Source organism: Lampris incognitus, chromosome 11 (assembly GCF_029633865.1).
Source record: "Lampris incognitus isolate fLamInc1 chromosome 11, fLamInc1.hap2, whole genome shotgun sequence".
In the NCBI taxonomy this organism is placed as follows: domain Eukaryota; kingdom Metazoa; phylum Chordata; class Actinopteri; order Lampriformes; family Lampridae; genus Lampris; species Lampris incognitus.
Window position 1 is genome coordinate 55512639 of NC_079221.1, and position 12343 is coordinate 55524981.

The window sequence follows — 12343 nt, forward strand, 5'->3', positions numbered from 1 at the left end:
TGTAACCGTGTTAGTCCGACTGAAACTGGACTTTTAAAACACGTGTAACCGTGTTAGTCCGACTGAAACTGGACTTTAAAACACGTGTAACCGTGTTAGTCCGACTGAAACTGGACTTTAAAACACGTGTAACCGTGTTAATCCGAATGAAACTGGACTTTAAAACACGTGTAACCGTGTTAGTCCGACTGAAACTGGACTTTAAAACCCGTGTAACCGTGTTAATCCGACTGAAACTGGACTTTAAAACACGTGTAACCGTGTTAGTCCGACTGAAACTGGACTTTAAAACACGTGTAACCGTGTTAGTCCGACTGAAACTGGACTTTAAAACACGTGTAACCGTGTTAGTCCGACTGAAACTGGACTTTAAAACACATGTAACCGTGTTAATCCGACTGCAACTGGACTTTAAAACACATGTAACCGTGTTAGTCCGACTGAAACTGGACTTTAAAACACGTGTAACCGTGTTAGTCCGACTGAAACTGGACTTTAAAACACATGTAACCGTGTTAGTCCGACTAAAACTGGACTTTAAAACACGTGTAACAGTGTTAGTCCGACTGAAACTGGACTTTAAAACACATGTAACCGTGTTAGTCCGACTGAAACTGGACTTTAAAACACATGTAACCGTGTTAGTCCGACTGCAACTGGACTTTAAAACACATGTAACCGTGTTAGTCCGACTGAAACTGGACTTTAAAACACATGTAACCGTGTTAGTCCGACTAAAACTGGACTTTAAAACACGTGTAACAGTGTTAGTCCGACTGAAACTAGACTTTAAAACACATGTAACCGTGTTAGTCCGACTGCAAAAAAAAATACTAAAATTGCTTGCCACTTTTTAAACACTAGGTGGCTTCATACGAACTAAATGATGCCACAGTGTAATGGCTACCAGATTATTAGTCACTAAACTTCGTCCTCTTAGAGACATTTTTGGCAACAACCATTTCCACATATTTAATTCTCCTCGTGGCACCTAACAGCATACACTGTATTGCTCCAAACCTTGGGGTCGACCAATTTCTGTACACCCATCTACAGGCCGGTCCTACCCTTTTAAGGATGAGGATGTGCACATCCTTGATAGGGAGGAACGCTGGTTTGAGTGGGGAGTCAAAGAGGCCATCTAAGTGAACAAGGAACAACCACCCCTGAACCGGAGGGGGGGGGGCTAAGAGTACACCAGTCACCATCTTACAATGCTGTGATTGAAACCATTCGCCAGTTCTCTGTGAACAGTACACATGACCACTGTAGCTCTAGTTAATGGCCACAGCCACAGTTGCATATGAAACTGGTCGTTGGTTTCGGTCGTTTATAAGGGTGGGGTACCTGCAGTCACTGTATTGTTTATAAGGGTGGGGTACCTGCAGTCACTGTATTGTTTATAAGGGTGGGGATACCTGCAGTCACTGTATTGTTTATAAGGGTGGGGGTACCTGCAGTCACTGCATTGTTTATAAGGGTGGGGGTACCTGCAGTCACTGTATTGTTTCAGAGGTTCCCCAAGACCAGGATTCTCTTCAGCAGAGATCTTTGGAAGTCCATCAAAAAATGACGAAAACAGCAGTTCGTTTTTCTTTATGTTCACTTTTGTACAGTTAATCAGCATCAGAATCAGAATACTTCATTCATCCCCGAGGGGACATTGGGTTCGGTAACACTTTAGTATGGGGAACGTAGTCACCATTAATTAGGTGCTTATTAGCATGCAAATTAGCAACATGTGGGCTCTTCATTGGTCATTATTACGTACTCATTAATGCCTTATTCTGCATGGCCTTATTATACAACCAGTAAGCCATTAACTATGAGTTTTCCCTCTATAACCTCAGAAGTATTGCTTATTAGTAGTACCATCTCAATATGCTTTGCTTAGTATGGCCTTTATAAGGTGGTAGTACCACAAGAGGAGTTATTCTCCCTTACTAACACTTAATGAATATGCTCTGTTCTTACATAACAACACACAAAACTACAAGTGTTCATAGTGTTACATTACTCTAAATTAAGTTTTGTTACTTAGCATATGTTCCCCATACTACAGTGACATCTTCATCATCACTAATTCACTAGTAATTAAGTTTTGTTACTTAGAATATGTTCCCCATACTAAAGTGACATCTTCATCATTACTAATTCACTAGTAAGTTATTTTATGTTCCCCATACTAAAGTATTACCTTGGGTTCTATTACAGACACTCAAGCTCTAGTAAGAAAAAACTAAAAACTAACAAGATACAAGATCACAAGAAAATAGAAACAAATAGAAACTGGAAAAGTAGAAATAAAAGATGAAATAAGAACAGAAATAAGAACGAGCATGTCAACAAGCGTGGTGCACATAACACCCTAGCTATACTGCACTACCGCGGCATAAAACAAACAAAGTAGAACTTCAATGCTGGGCGCCCCAATCTCTCCGGCCTCTGGTATTTCCTGTCCTTCAGCTAAGCGTCAGGTGTGCAGAAACCTGCCCTGTCCGTGTAGTCTCTCCAGACCAACCAGGCCATGTAATTGGACCACTGTCGTTGTCCCAGTATACAAGAACCGGGGGAGAATCGATTTATCGATGGAAGTATGTACCACCCCGGTACGGTAGGTGGCGATATGTCCCCTTTCAGCTGGTTGCTATTGGATGAAAGACCGCCGCGGAACTAGGGGTCATGCGCAGAACGCCTAGGCCAGTTCGGTGCCGAGTGAAGCGTGTACATGCCAGAGTAAATCCATCCCCAACCGCATCACCTGGGTGTGTTAGTCCCACTTCGAGAAGTTCGCTTTAGTATCAGTCGGACTAACGCGTTTACATGCATCTTAGAAGTCCAGTTTTCGTGGGACTAACACAACAAATCGACTTTTTCCAACATCATGTAAACGCACTGACTCTGTTTCCTGAGCCAACGTTACATCAACGCCTTTCATCTTTCAAACTCATGTAAAAGTTGTTGTGTTTTCTTTTCATAACCCTCATCCCATGAAGTCGAAAGGGGCAACTCTGAACTTCCTCGTAGGAAAATGAGAGACCCACCATGTAAACAGCACCTCCAAACTACAAAGAATAACAAAGACATTATGCTGTTTCCTCTCCATCATGGTTGTTGAGTTCTTGTCTGGCACAACTATCTCCAGCCTGTAAACTTCCTGTTCAGTAAAACCGCCCTTTCCTCTGCTCTTCATGTTTGATCTGGCTGACTACATGAACAACTCGTTATCTGGCAAATACCTCTCTAATTTCACACCTTTCATATTTTCCGTTTTCTTTCAAAACTTCTTAATTTCTTCCACCCCATAAGCATTTTTTCCCCCTTTCACATCCAAAGATACACCACTCTCCCATCATCTGACTCATCTTCTGAACTGGACTCAAACTCTATACCCTAACCACTGTCGCTTGTCTTGCTTGTGAACCAGTTTTTGCGTTTTCAGACTTTCTTTTCTGCCAAGTGATCTTTAGACAGTCCTCACCCACCATGTCAACATCTACTGCCAGCCTACAACATCTACGGCCTCCCTACCGGTATCACTTCACCCTGAATCCACTTGATTTGCAATAGGACTTCTGTTCTCTTGAGTTCTTCTTCACCACCCTGTGTGTACTGATCAGCCTCAGGTTCAACATCAGCCAAAACATCTTCGTTTCCACCACCACGTTCACTAATGTACGAGCTTCCTCCACATCCCTTCCCCCTTCACAGATCTCAGCGTCATCTGTATGCTTACAGCCCTCGCCATCTTTCCTTTCCTATTCTCTTTCATGGTCAACATTCTGCCCCCATGGCATTTCCCTCTTTCTACACCCACAACATTTCACGTTCTCCGTTGTTGCAAAAAGGGTACACTCAAACCCACTGCCAACTTAAAGGTCAAGCTCAACTCTAGACTGCTGTTGCTCGGGATTATATACTACACCTTCTGCAGGAAACAACGTGTTGTAGTTCAGGGGTTTTACAGCCTGGCAGCAGCTTTTTAATCGGCGACACAATCTTGCTGTATCTGGCCAACTCCCTGATTATAAGCTCATCAATTATAAACGGAGGAATGTTTGATAACATCACTTCTCTCACTGGTGTAGCGAGAGGTGTCAGCAACACAAATGTGTCTTTACTACAACGCCCTTTGTGATGACAGCGTTTACTACACTTCATCTACAAAAATCTCCACACCGCCATTAATCCTCGCAGTGGGCTCAAAGGACCACTTCACCGATTTTCAACCCTATCTCTGTCTGAATTCGGGGTAAAGTGTCGTTGCTAATGTTCTCTGTGTTACTGGGATGTAGTTGCAAAATCTGTTCTTCTTCCAGCACCAGTGTCATCATTTGACACGTCAGTGACATGGTTGGTGACAGGGAAGAACTACAGACAAGTTCAGCTTGGATTTCTAGTCTCTTCCTCGGGGGCCGTGAGAACGAGGAAGAACAAAACTTCCTTGTTCTCCTTGCTTGTATTGCAAACTAGCCACGTGTCCCACAGCGGTTCATTTGCCTATACAGAATGGGACATTTTTGATGGCAACTTAGATGAGAGGGTCTCAGTTATTACAGACATTAGGTTCTGCATTGCCACAACCACACCCGTTAAGACCCTCCATAAATACCGAACTCCAATCACTGGATCGCCCACCAACCACCATCACCCATCAGTTTAAAGGAAAAACAGAAAGCCTTTCACACAAAATCATAAGCCGTCAATTTAAGCATGAAATCATCAAGGCCAAACTCAAACAAACAAAAACTTGAACAGGAATTCAGCACCATGAACACTAAACAAGCCTTTCAAAAAGTAAGAACACTCACTGGACAGGACCCTCATACCCACGTTATTGGCAATAACTGACCCCGCCTCATTTGCTGAAGACCTAAACACCTTCTACACGTGGTTGGACACCATCAACTGCTCAGAGGAATGTGAGTTATTACTGGAGACCCTACCCATGCTGGAGCTAGCATACTCCCTTCACAGTGGAGGATGTGTGCTGGCAGCTGATCTGGTGCAAACTAGGCAAGGCTCAGGGGCCGGATGGCATCTCAGCCGTGGGACTTAAGGACTGTGCCATGAAGCGCTCTCCCATTATGCATCCCATCTTCTGGGAATCCTACAGGACTGCTTCAGTGCTCATCCTGTGCAAAACTTTCACCGTCATACCGGTGCCTAAGAAATCCCGACCCTCAGAACTAAACCACTACTGGCCAGTTGCACTCACCTCAATAGTTATGAAGTGCCTAGAAAATTCCAATTGTTGGACCGCAATTGGACTTCCATCAGATTGCCTACAAGGCAAAAAGGGGGATTGAGGATGCTGTGGCGTGCCTCCTTCACTCCCTCTTACAACACCTAGAATCACCCGGCAACTTCGCCAGACTCCTCTTCATCGACTTCAGTTCTGCTTTCAACACCATCCAGTGCCACCAGATGATCAGGAAACTTCCCCACCTCAGTGTCCTCCCACCTCTCATCTACTGGGTACACAGCTTTCTCAGTGACAGACCACAAACTTTCCGCAACACTTCCTGTTTTGACTGAAACCTAGAGGAAGCTGTTCCTTTATAACTTCCACATTTTTTGGATTATCAGAATTCTTTTAATAACCTTTGATCATTTCTCTGCCCGATCTGAGTCAACCGTAGATGTGTCGCGCATATGCGAGCATACAGTTTTACCCAGCTTTATTATATCATGAAAATAAAGACAGAGGTTACTATTTTTGTTTCATCCAGTGTTTCTCCAGTTCTCTGTGCTCAGATCAGCAGTGATTGATTTGCTGACATGCAAAATATGAGTTACTTCTTGTTTACTTTAAAGACTCATATCTGAATTCACAACATTTTGGCACTGTTGCTGCCCGATCTAAGTCAACCATGTGCATTTTTGCACATGTGCGACTCACATCGGGCAGCAAGAGAGCAGCATTGGTTGAGTGAGCTAGAGGGTGAATGAAGAGAGGGAATGGCGGTAGCAAGAACATTTTTCAAGCTTTTGAATCACTGCAACCACGAGAGGTTTTGATCATACAGTCGACTACACAAAAACAATCTTAGGCTGATAGGTCCAGCAGTATGCAAGATTAGCCGCGGATGCGACCAAACACATGATCTCTGCCAGGCTACTGCCTGACGGAGATAATAATTAACACGTCCAGCACATGGAGCACAGCCTACAACTCCACCAACAACCTCACCTGCATCAGTAATAAAACTTGAGTTGGTGGAGTGCTTCATATCTTGGACTCACTCTTGACAATAAACTGAGCTTTGAACAACACACCACTGACATTCACAAACGCTGCCAGAAATGAGTCTCTGCCATCCAGAAACTCAAAGCACTTTCTATTGCGCGCCACCTTCTGTTGCTGCTCTCCAAAAGTATACTCCAACTCATTCTCCTCCATTGTTCCCCCTGTTTCTTCAATATGTTAACTGCCTCCAATAGGAACAGACTCGTACGCATCACCCAATTTCTCCAAAATGATTAGCCCCCAAACCCCAACCTCAACAGCAAAGCCATTACACGCAGAGCATGCATTATTTCGCATGACCCCAGGCACCCCCTCAATCCATTCTTCACACTGCTTCCATCTGGTCGCAGACACAGATCCCTGGCCTGGAAACGGGCACATGACAACAGGAGTTTTGTCCTCTCTACCATAGCACCGAAACACCCCGGTAACTGTCATGTGTACAGGGGCTATGTATATAGTAGGTCTGTGTGCATACTACATGTAGATGTATTCTCTATGGAAGTCCTACATGTAGTCATGTTGTGGCGTTTACTGTATTTAGGTACCTGTGTGTTAATGTGATGCTCTGTATGGACTGTGGCAACACATTTCCTTGGAAAAGGACAACAAAGAATCTCTCAATCTATTCATCTATATATTCACTGTAGATGGACAGTCTGGCCTCTCCTATTCAGTGACGATTCTAGATGCATTCATACACCCTGTAGAAGAGACAGAAAAAACTTAACACTAGAACTTCACACTAGAACGGTCATTATGGCCGTTTTTGATTGGGTAATAACTGGAGGGGGGGGGATACAGACCCGCCGCTCCCCGAATTCTCCTAAAATTGCATATATTTGCATTAAAACGAGTTTTAGATCAATTGCACAGAAAAAAAGTTAAGATAAGATCTTCCTAAAACGACCATGGACGGCCTCGCAATTTGCGCGTGACCGTGCGCGTCATGTCAGTATTTATGACGTGGGTTGGTGGCGTCATTTCCTTCGCGAAGTTCATTGTTCTGTCATAGAAACACACGAGCGCCCCCCAGTGGAGAGAAATAGTCTAAACTCGATGTGTGCTTATGTCGAACACGTCTGGTTACAGACGCACCATGACTACCACCGAGGCGCTGCAGTGTTTGCAGGCGTTGGACAGCGGCCATTTTAAATTGTTTGAAAAATGGTATTAAAGTTGTTAAAATGTTAATTTTGGTGTCAGCTAATCTCATAACAGACATACTAACACATGTAATGCATTAATATTGTAATCGGTTATTTTCTTGCCCGGTGCGGGATTCGATACGGGTGTACTGCACCACAAGTCGACATCACTAACCGCTCGGCTAAAGGGTCAGATCCGTTAGCTAGGGGCTAACGTGTCTTATTAGTGGTTTACAGTCGTCACCCTCCCCGGAAGCGCGCCCTCGCGCTTTGTTCTTCCCGCGCTCCGACGAGACTTCTGAGGATCTGTACACTTCCGGATCCCACCGCTGCCACCAATGTAACCGGTTATTTTCTTGCCCGGTGCGGGATTCGATACGGCGTGTACTGCACCACAAGGCCACATGACTAACCGCTCGGCTAAAGGGTCAGACCCGTTAGCTAGGGGCTAACGTGTCTTATTAGTAGTTTACAATATCTCAACTGGGTATTTATCTTGACAGGAAATAGAGTTTAAATACCATACGTCTGATTTGAGTTGATCTACGCATGCGTCGGCGTGAGCCGTCTGTGTTGTAGCGGCTCCGTCGTGAACTGACGTTCTGGTCTCGTTTTTGGCCACAAGTTCACGCTACACTTTTAAATCCTGGTTGTTTCGCCTATATATTGTAACGTGCATGGATAAGAAGACACGCTGGCCGCTGGCTGGCGGGTCTGACCCTTTAGTCTAGCGGTTAGCGACGTCTTCTGCGGTGCGAGCGATACGGGTTCGCTTCCCGGCCGCGGCACTTCCTGTGGTTGCGTTGTCCCCCGAATTCGCTACATTATTTTAACAGGGTAAAAGAAAGAAGACGAAAAGGTCATCGGACCGTCGGATCTTAATTTTGACTGCTGCCAGCTAAGTAGGTCCATTTTTAGTGTGGTGGCTAGGCTAGCCGGTCGCTCTTTAGTTGAGGATTTTAAACTTTTTGCACTTTTATGGACCTTTATTCCAGGTTGCTTGCTAATTGCCGGACAACAAACATGGCCACGTGTGTGTGGACTGCCGTCCTACCTTTGCACAGTTGAAGACTGACGTTACCCGACTGCAGGCTGAACTCAGGGAGAAGGACAAGTTAATCCTGGAGCTATCATCCGTGGCCACAGCGTAGTCAAAACACCTCTCTCTCCTGGGCAACCAGAGGGGGGCGCCAGCCCGTCCTGCCCCCCAGACCATACAGCGTCGACCCAGGACAATGACACAGTGGGAGTGCAGGAATGAGGAGACGGAGAGTTGGAGTCGAGTCAATTCCGTTTACTCGCCACACAAAACAACACCGATACAGCACAATCTCTCCTGGCAACCAGCTAACCAACCGCTAGGCTGCTGCAAACATGGCTCCGCCCCGGAAACTCTAAGCAGTGCCTACGTCAGCACTCTAAAATGTCTGCCTTAAAGGAGCAGCAGCCCCTGGTGAATCGACCCTCAAATGTGTATCACCACAACACCACTATTCCGTGGTCTGGAGGTGAAGCGATCCACTCTACAGGCCTCTCTACCCTGGGGGAGGACGTGTGGCTCAGCCTTGGAGCAAAACCTAAGACCCAAGTTTGCTCAACACCATTCATCCCAGAGCCTTGGGTCCGGGGTAAGAACTATAAAAACCGCCTGGCTAAACACCGCCTCCAACCGCTTTCAAGTAAGGCTTTCCAGCTTGGAAATACATCTCAAGTCTTGGAAAATCTGACCTCCCCAACTCCCCCAGTACATCCTGCTCTGGCGGGCTGTCCTTCCTCGGCTGGATGGATTTGACATTCTGGACAACAAAGATTTCCCTCCGCTGACCAGTGTGACACATCCAGGAGCGGAACGCTCACCATCGGCTGCTGCTCACCACCCCGGATCCCGAAAAGAAACCTCATCCGTCCGACGCAGGTTGTTGAAGGAGGCAGTATCCAAACACTCTGCCGGCTCTAAACTGGCCACTGGTGGCACCCCCCCCCCGGTGCTGTTTCCCCCACACTGGCTGGGAGCCCCCATCCACCGGTGAATCATGGTCGGGTGCGCTGTTCTACTGCGCCCATTCCACAGCCACCTTCTGTTCTGATTGTGGGTGACTCCATCATCAGGGACGTCAGGTCGACCAGAGCTGCAACACGCTGCTCTCCAGCTGCCAAGGTAAAGGACCTTCCGGTAGAACTTCCTAGTCTGCTCTCCCAATATACCTCTGTTGAGAACATTGTCGTTCACGTTGACACAAATGATATTCCACGGCAGCAGTCAGAGCTTTTAAAATCGGATTTCGTGCATCTTTTTAACCTTCTAAAACTTAGTAGAAGGAAGATTTTATCTCTGGCCCACTTCCCACTTCCGATCGTGGCATTGGCCGTTTTAGCAGACTCCTGCAGCTTCACACCTTGCTTCAGTCGCAGTGCTCTCGTTTACAGTTTGGTTTTATTGACCATTTTAATCTGTTCCGGGAGCGCTCTTCTATTTTTAAACGTGATGGACTCCGTCCAACTCCAGCAGGCTCACGAATGTTGGCTGCAAACGTGTTTTATTCCATTGTCTCCAACTCTCGTGTTTGTGCTATCGACAATAACGTTTGGTGCCAGCACACAGGGGCGGACAGTTCCATCACGAACTGACATCCGCAGGAGCAGAGTGGTTTCAATATTGGTTCCGTTGTAAACCATACTTATTCAGGTCCTTTGGTGAGTTCGATCCATCATACCAATGACTGTCACTCTGCCATACTAATTCCTGTAATAATAAACCATAGACACAGACCCCGTCATCTCCCTGTAACATACAGGGAACTCAACAATTTGTTGCCAGTTCGGACTTCAGTTATCAGCCCCCCACAAAGCCAGGCACCCCAGACAATAAAAATGGCTTTATTAAACGTCAGTTCGCTGACTAATAAGTCATTTTTAGTTAATGATCTTATAAGTACCTATAACCTGGATTTCGCCCTACTGACCGAGACCTGGCTGGATAGAAATGGCGCAGTCATGCTTATTGAGACTGCACCTCCTGGCTTCAAATTCATCCAGACCACCAGATCTGATAAGAAAGGCGGTGGAGTAGCTGCTGTCTTCTCTGATCCCTATAGCTGCTATGAAATCCCCCTCGGGAAACTCACGTCTTCTGAACACCTTGCTCTTACTACACATTGTACTGCTACGATTTTAATAATGAGTGTCTATCGGCCACCAAAATCCAAACATGGCTTTCTTGATGAATTTTCGGAGCTACTGTCTGTGGTTTCCACTGATTATGATTGTTTCATCATCCTGGGAGATTTTAATGTTCATGTTGACTATCAAACAGACCCTGATGCTAGAACCCTAATTAGCTTACTGTAGGCATTTACCCTCACTCAGCATGTTTCCGGACCCACCCACAATAAGGGGCATACTCTAGACTTAGTCCTATCAAAAGGACTTAATATTACGGTACCCTGTGTCATGGATGTTGCTATCTCTGATCACTTTTGTATATTTGTTGAAGTGTCTGCTCTTCCTGTACAACAGAAGAGCACTCAAATGATCAAAAAACGCTTCATTGATAATAATACAATTGAAACCTTCCAGAAAACTGTAAATGGGTTGTCGCCGTTCATGTCATCACAAACTGAAGATCTTGTGAACAACTTTAACTCAAAAATACAGAATATCTTTGACAACATTGCACCTGTTAAAACTAAAAACATAGAAAAACAAAAAGCCCCTGGAGAAGTGGGTTGGTTATTAGGCAGCTTAAGAGAGACTGTCGCCAAGCAGAACGACATTGGAGAAAGACTAAACTTCAGGTTCACCATGACATTTACAAGGATAGACTGAACAAGTACTGCAAAGAAATTAAACAGGCCACACAGCCTTTTTGTCTCTAAACTCATTAATGACAATATTAACAATAGTAAAGTGCTTTTCTCCACTATTGACCGACTTATTAATCCACCATCTCCAAACCCATCGGAGATGCTGTCCACTGAAAAATGTGAGCAATTCGCTACATTCTTCAATAACAAAATTATTGCCATTAGACAGAACATTAGTGGCTCAAGCTCCAGTAATGAACCTACCCTCCAGTTCTCCAGAAATATCACTGATGCCATGTCTCACTTTGACACTCTAGACCTTAAAAGTCTAGACAATATTGTTAGGCAACTCAGGTCGTCCACCTGCTGCTTGGATCCTCTCCCTACCAAATTTTTTAAAAATGTTTTTAATTGCTTAGCACATGATATTTTAAAATTATTAACTACTCTCTTCAGGCAGGTATATTTCCTTCAGCACTTAAGACAGCTGTCGTTAAACCACTTCTGAAGAAGTGAAACCTTGATGCAACAGTTATTGCCAACTACAGGCCCATCTCCAACTTACCATTCCTCAGCAAAATCCTTGAAAAAAAAAACCCCAGTTTATTCTCAAGTTAAGAACTATTTAATATCTAACAACCTTCTAGGCATTTATCAGTCAGGTGTTCGATCTCACCATAGCACAGAAACAGCACTTATCAAAGTTGTGAACGATCTGCATATGAACACAGATTCTAATAAATTGTCTGTTCTTGTGCTCCTGGATCTCAGTGCCACCTTCGACATAGTTGATCATGATATTTTGCAAGAGAGATTAGAAAATGGGTCTGCCTTTCTGACCCGGTTATCAACTGGTTTAGAACATACCTACAGGTCAGGCAGTTCTTTGTGTCTATTGGAGACTTTTCCTCGGACAAAGTGGGTATAATGTGTGATGTACCCCAAGGTTCGATTCTTGGACCACTGCTATTCAATCTCTATATGCTCCCATCAGTGTTGTAGTACTCGAGTCCAGGACTTGGACTCACTCCGGCTCGAGTCCTGATTTTCAGGACTCATGACTCGACTTGGACTTGAGCACTGATGACTCAGACTTGGACTTGGACTCGAGCATTGACTGCATCCGGACTTGGAAGTTGGAG